The sequence below is a fragment of the Puntigrus tetrazona genome, chromosome 16 (genome assembly GCF_018831695.1).
Source record: "Puntigrus tetrazona isolate hp1 chromosome 16, ASM1883169v1, whole genome shotgun sequence".
In the NCBI taxonomy this organism is placed as follows: domain Eukaryota; kingdom Metazoa; phylum Chordata; class Actinopteri; order Cypriniformes; family Cyprinidae; genus Puntigrus; species Puntigrus tetrazona.
Window position 1 is genome coordinate 8,990,121 of NC_056714.1, and position 7,365 is coordinate 8,997,485.

The 7,365-nt window shown below is 39.4% G+C and overlaps 1 protein-coding gene across 3 annotated transcripts in view; it reads right to left on the reverse strand.

Annotated features, from left to right (window-relative positions):
* Positions 1–6,866, reverse strand: part of ncalda (neurocalcin delta a) — a 35,933-nt gene extending 29,067 nt beyond the window's left edge. Inside the window, exons 1-4 of one of the 3 annotated variants that reach the window (XM_043260905.1) lie at positions 6,713–6,866; positions 3,596–3,673; positions 1,954–2,002; positions 1,845–1,851 (exon numbers count right to left, since the gene is read on the reverse strand). The gene's annotated coding sequence lies outside the window, so the exon portion shown is untranslated. The remainder of the gene's footprint in view (positions 1–1,844; positions 1,852–1,953; positions 2,003–3,595; positions 3,674–6,712) is intronic. The other 2 variants (XM_043260907.1, XM_043260904.1) reach the window with 2 other exon arrangements.
* Positions 6,867–7,365: the final 499 nt, after the last annotated feature.

A 7,365-nucleotide genomic window follows, 5' to 3' on the forward strand; every position in this document is an offset into this window, starting at 1 on the left:
GCCATGTGCTGCAGTGATTGATTGGTTTCAGTGTGTAGGCAGCGCTCTGGTGGCATGTGTCTGCTCACAGAGTTTCTGCTTAGGCTGAGTGATCTGTTATTGACTTCCTTTCAGCCGACCACCTGGAGAATAATGACATTTACAGACATCATTATTCAAGAAATGACGGCATCAGCTCAGGCTTTGATAAAACATTATTGACGGATGGCTGTCTGTAAGCCTCCCACAGAGCTGGGCATCTCACTCTTGATTCATTGTTCTCTGCAGCTGTTCAGGGTGAGCGGGAGAGGGCTTTCTCATTGTGGATCAAAACATGTAAAAAGACTACCCTTCTGCCCTTAAATCCTCTACCAGTTCTTCACAGAACACCAATTATATTCCCTGGCCCCATCGCCAAAAACACTTGGTCACATTGAATTCGGGTTTTCATTGATTCCACACGGTTGGTGTGAGGTGACATTTCGATGTAAGAATGGGGATGTGGCTTGAATTCATGTGAACATCCTCAGTGAGACAGAACGTCTGCATCAATAGCCACAGATTTTCTCAAACAAATACCATGATGATTATGTAATAACGGAGATGGCTGGACCAATGGAAACCGCATGCCTATCAAGGACTAATAACCGTGTCCTAACCAGGCACGATGAGGCCAGATTCCAGCGCCAGGCAATTTGTCGGCTCAAACAAAACGTGAAAATGGGCCATGACGCAAGATCAATCAATCACAAAACACAGCCATTCTCCATTTGGGTCTCTCACGCTCACAAGGCACTGCAGCTCAAAATAACTCAAAATATTGCGGTAATGCGCTTTTAGGACCCACATTGAGCAGGGAAGTCAAACACAGCAATGGAAATTTAGCTTTAATTTCAATAAAACATACCTAAACCAGCCAATCAAGGTCTCTAATTACCTGAAAACTCAAAGTAGGTGTGTTGGAGACACCTCTGCAGGACTGTGGCCTTCCAAGAACGGAGTTTGAGACCCATTATTTAGAGGTATTACATTTATGAGGTACTGTTGGCAGGTGTTTGTAAAATTATGTTCTGGTTTTAAAGCTTAACATTAGGTAAGAATCACTCAAACAAACACACCTTTTTCACGTGACCATGAGTGCCCCTATTATCGATGCGGGGGGCTCATTTGGGTCCAGTATGCATTTGCTCTCACAGACATAGACGTAGAACATGCGCTTCAAAAACAACATGCAAAAATTAATCTGCAAATTTTTCCACAAACAAAACATCAGGTTACTGTGGGTTGTTGTCATGCCTATTAAGCCTGACCCACATAGAATAGGGCAGGTGTTCGAATATGTCTTGAGCAAATATTTTCCACATATTTTGAGGTGACCAAAAACAATTTTTCATTTCTGTTTGATTCTTTCTGTACAATGGTGCTTTGAATACCAATTCTGCATAGCTGCATTTGATCAATATTTATTTAAAATATCAATTGCAATTTGTACTACAATATTACTTGCAAGTTCTTCATTAAGTCCTGCCAACCACAAAGAAAAGTGAGTGCATTTAGCATTAGTCTAGGCATCAGTGCAATACTGGGGTTCAGCCAAAAATCAGACAATAGAAGACTTATGATAAAAAAGTACCCGCAGCAACAAAAGGTGTTGCATTTTTAGTTTGAAATAGCCTAAGGCTTGTTGACTGAGCCAAGTCTTTTAAACATGGACAGAAAAACAGCATTTTACTGCCTCAGTGAAACAACCTTTTCAACCAACCCACTGGGCAGAGATAGTGTTGTGTGGGCTAGATCAGCAATGCGATAACACGACCACTGAGTTAAATGAGATCAGCTATAGAGTTGAGCCAAGTTTTGAATACCTCTGTCCTGACAAAGTAAAAAAGAAAAAAAAAAAAGAAGATTAGGCTTAAGATTATTTATAGAATGCTGCAAGCCATTTCTCATCCTAGACTACAAATTGCAAAATACCTCTTGACGGAGCACTATTTTCACTGCGTTTTTGCTATGAGCGATGTATCTGTAAAACAAATACATAAAAACACATTTATCATGTCAAGAGTGATTTTTAATGATCCGTCGAAGAACTATTATTTTCCACTGAATTTTGTTGATTTTAATAGAAAAAAAAAAAAAAAAAAAACGATGAGTGTTTTGCACATATAGATTTTGTTTGGATTTCATGACGTTTTAAGCTTATGCATCAATCATTTACACAACATCTCACTCCAAACCGGAGTACAGCAATGCAGCCAGTGAAAATACAGCAGACGTGAGACTTTAAGCTCTCCAGCCACTTTATGATTACGGATATAAGAGCCAGGCATAGCGGCATGATTTGGGCAGTGACACTAGTGGTTTTCAGAAGAAAAGTTCTGTGAAAGTCACCTGATCTTCAGAGAATAGGACTGTGACGGTACTGCGGGTTGTTTGTGTGTATTATATATATATATATATATATATATATATATATATATATATATATATATATATATATATATATATATATATTAATGTGGTGGGGACAAAGACAGGTGATTGTCACTAGAACGAATATCAAACCAATCACAACAGAAGCATTCAATGCCGTAAAATAATCCTATTTTTTGCTGCTTTTCCACTATCGGTTCTAAGAACTGTTAGGTACGGTTCCACTTGTGTTTTCCCTTGAGCCTGGTATGGCGCGGCATGATTACGAACCATTCATGACCCAGAACTCTCGGCACGGACGAGCATGCTAAACTGCGCTCGTAAAGTACGTGTGCGTGACATTGCCGATCAGGATCTGTCACATGTGCTGCCTGGCCGCTAGTTTCCTCGCTGCACAAATTAGTAATAAAATCTAAAAGAAATTCTGATCATTATCAAAAAAGCAGTTGTCACCATTATTGTCAACACATATCATACCTAACATGTTCCCAAGGCAAAGTTACGAATGAAGCATTTGAAATGCACCGGTAAAAATGTGGATTTAATCATTTATATTATATTTATAATTTATGTATTAACATTAGAGCGTGTGACGTCAAGTACACTACCGCCATTGGCAATAGACCGCCACGATGACGCGGTTGTCACGGTGACCATCACAGCCTTAGTTGAGAACATGACATGAGACAAAGTCAGGATTGGCCATTAATTGTCCACTTTCAAAAGATATGTACATAAATAGCGTGACAATGAATTTTTGTCAGCCTGCATCTGTTTGGATGTTATCGAGAAGTTCTTGGGTATGGCTTGCCCTTATATTAAATGAATACTGCCTCGCATCATAACCTGTCATTTCAGTGCTCTCAACAGGCCGTCACCGTGCTAGAAATGTACTGATTTGACTGACACAGGTGGGCTTTCATTTCCTGTCTGTAACTAGGCAACAGCAGCTTATAGAAAGTTCCAAGTTATGTTCTTGAAAGAGCCATTACCAACCAAAAACAAATGCAATCATTTACGTAACTTAACAACATAAACCTCAAGATCACTTCCTTCCTGTTTTGATGACGATCACAGACCGTAGGGAGTATTCTGGTTAAAACAAACCCCACCAAATGTTCTGCAATAGCTTAACAGATAGATGCATCATAAAAGCTGCTATTAAAGAAACGCAGATCCTCACCAAGTGCCAGAAGAAATCAACAGACTTGACCAGTTGACCAGGCTGCTTTCTTCAGCTGCCGTCCAGGGAACTCTTCACCTAAAAGACAACAGAAGAAATTTCATAATCAAAGCCATTTGTTTTATGCAAGATTTCTCAACTGGGGTTTGAATTATGGAAATGAGAGCAGAAAAAGACCAAACTATTTACTGAAAGGATGGGTTCATGTTAATAAGAAAAAAAAGAGGTTGGTGTCTTCTGGGTGGGTGCTCTTGTTTCTAAGCAACAGAAACCTTGACTCATCCCCTCATTGTTCTTATGTTGTTTAACGGCTACAAAAAATAAAACAGAACCTAGGGCTTTGGCTGCTTTTGTATGTACATCTGCCATCAAACTTTCATCAGCCCTTTGATGTTTACTGAACCTGGCTCAATAAACACCTCAAACACATAATATACCACAGAATGAGCTCACCTAAATTAAATTTGCTGAAAATGTACTCATCTTCAAGATGTAGATGATGTTTCTTCATCTTAAGGGGATAGTTCACCCCAAAATAAAATCATTTAACTCGACCTCAGGTCGTTCCAAAGCTGTATTTCTTTCTTTCTTACGTTATAAAAGGTATTTTGAAGAATGCTGGTAATCAAACATTTGATGGTCCCCATTGACTTTCATAATCTTTCTTTCACAACAACTTCTTGGATCTTAAGAATTCTTCAAAAATCTTTTTGGTGTTTAACATAAGAACAAGGCTTTGAAAAATGTATATTTTTGGGTGATCTATTGCTTTTAACATATTTGAAGAAATTTAGCATTACATCACTTGCTCACCGGTGGACCCTCTGCAGTGAATGGGTGCCGTCAGAATAAGAAGTTCAAACAGCTGACAGAAGCATCACAATAGGCTTAATCTTCTGACGATAAACCTGGGTGTTTGTAATAAAAGAACTTAAAATCAAGATATTTTTTAACTTCAAACTGTTGCTTTTGGCTAAAATGAGCACTCTATCCATAACAGTGCTTTCCCAAGTGAAGAATTTGTCTTGTTTGAATCAGGAGAAAAATATGCAGAGATCAAGCACTTTTACAAGGAAAATGGTTCTAAACAAACATGTTGGTACCTCTTAAGGTGAGAGGACAACAGGGGATGGATGGACTGATGTATTCATCTTCGGTATTTCATCCAGAAGTTACATATTAAAGTTTTTTTTTTAAGTTTGTTAAAGTGGCCCTATTATGGATTTTTGTAAATTAGCTTTAATGAGGTGCGTAACAGCTCTGAATGAAAACATTCTGCAAAGTTTTTACTCTGAAAGTGAACCATGTGTAAAGTTCCTGACAAATAATCACAGATTAGTGTCACACAAAGGAGGGGTTTGTAAAATGTAATTGTTGATCAAATTGCTTGGTAGTCATTGAGCAAGTAAGATTAAAAATACATGTGTATTATAAGACAATGAATGTGTTGTTGACCTTGCGAGCATGTCCACCTGTTGTTGGGGGCTCTCAAAACCAAAATGTGTACCCTTATACACAACAGGGGCAAATTTTTAATGAATGGACTGAAGTGGATTACTGTGATGCTTTCATCAGCTGCTTGAGCTCTCATTCTTCCCAATTTCTACACACAATCTTTTGGCGAACAAATGATGTAATTTCTCTAAATCCATTCCAAATAAAAAAAAAAACCTCATCTACATCTTGGATGGCCTGAAGGCAAGTAATTTTTCAGCATATTTTTCCATCCATTAAGACTGATTTGGCATTAAAATAAGAATACTGCTGTCAGTCGTTGTGAGACCGCACATTTACATGTCATTGACCATAATTGGCATTGTCACGCATGACGGTCTGTAAGGTGAAGCTTCATGTGTGCGAGGTTAACACACCTCCAGAACATATTACGCATTATTCTAAGTGGCCTTTCTTCACACAAAGTGACAGCAGGATGGTCAGCCGGCTCGGATCCTCTATGCCAACTCTCTCTTTCATTGCAAATTATATGCATTAGTAGAATTGGCCAACAGATAGCACAGACGTGTGTGTTTGTTGGAGGGGGGGGGGCATCTGGCATGGGAACACACGGTTGTGAGTGTTATCTCTTGGCTTGCATCAGTGGCTCTAATTTCCATCTGGTCTGCATTAGTGGGAAAATGAGGGAGGAGGCAGATCTGGGCTCCTCGACCGCAGTCATGAAAGTACACGGACCAAAGAACTTCATCTTTTTTTAGGAACTATAATGGGCATGGATGAACTCTTTAAAGACTGGTAGAAAAAAAATGGCACGTGCATTAAATCCAAGACAACATGCCTGCCGGTTTCAAGACTTGAATGGAACAGGTTTCACATACAGCACCTCCTAGGCTTTTTCATAATCAGAACTGCTTTAAGCAGCATCCTGGGCGATCTCAAAGTCAAAAACACAGGCTCTTTCGGTTCAGATACTGTTTAAATGCTATTTCACTCTCAAAACCTCACACGCTGGACAGCGTAGCATTGTACAGCACGACATCCATCTGAGATCTATCATCAAACGACAACAGTGGAGAAACTCCAGAAAAACTTCACTCATAACGCATCAGCATCTACAAGAGGTATTTAATAAGCAATCTTCAGCAGGCTAAAAGTTCACACGACAAACTGTCATTTCTGTTTTCATGTGGCCAGTAGAGATAACAGTCGTCTTCATAACACGAACAGATGATCTTGAGCGTTAAGAGCTAACGGTAACAAGTTTTTTGACAAACTGATCTTTCTACGAGAGCCAGTCCAAATGTGTATGTCGGGAGCTTTAGCAGTTTAAGTAAGTATAACGAGTTTATCGTCAGTTCAGCGTTCAGAAAACTTAAGTTACATTTACAAGGTGAGGTTTAATGAGACTTCCTACTATCAAGCTAACTGGCTAAAACACAGATTAGTCCGCCTTAAAACAACAAATTGTGTTAAGATGCCACACGGTCGCAATCGGCTACCGATGCGAAGAGACCCCGTTGTTTGTCATCCGCTTTACGTGCTTTTACGCCGTTTAATCTTAGACGAGAAACGGCGCAGCTGAACAACAAAACAAACACGGCGCCTAAAGACGGAACGACAAACTTGAAGAAAAGTTTAGGAAAACAAGAAACCCATACTCACGAGAACAAACTTTCTGCAGACGACAGGAAGACGTCGAGAAAACGAAGCCAGCTCTAGGGTCCTACGCGGCGGCAGAGAACGAAACGAGAACGGTGGAGAAATTAAACCGAAAACGATCTCTCGCGCCGTTTGGGGAATGTTGCACGAGAAACGTTTGATGACGTCACCCGCGCGGCACGCCTTCATCTCGGCTGCAGCTCGGAAAGGACCTTTTTAGACCTTTTATTATTATTATTTTTTAAATATTTCCTTCTATATTTCAGAGAACGTCGTTGCATCCTCGCGCATGCAACGTTATTGCGTGCTTTAATTTTTTTCGCCTTAATGTTAGTCATTACTTCCATGTGCTGGAATTTCTACGGGCCAGCATTTGACACGACAGCAACGATTAAATATTATTCGTTTCATCGATTTCATTTTATTGTGAGCGTGTTGCGTACAAAAAAATAAAATATGTATATTCTACCCGATGCAGCAAGAGTCGATCGTGAAACGTAAAATATATTACGAAATCTACGCTTTTACTGACATCTAGTGGTTTTACAGTAACAACAAAGAACGGCGCTATTTATCTCATAGTGAGGAAAAAGTTGAATTGAAAGGAAAAATGAATCATTTTTATGTACTGATATCTAGTGGTGTTACAGTAACAG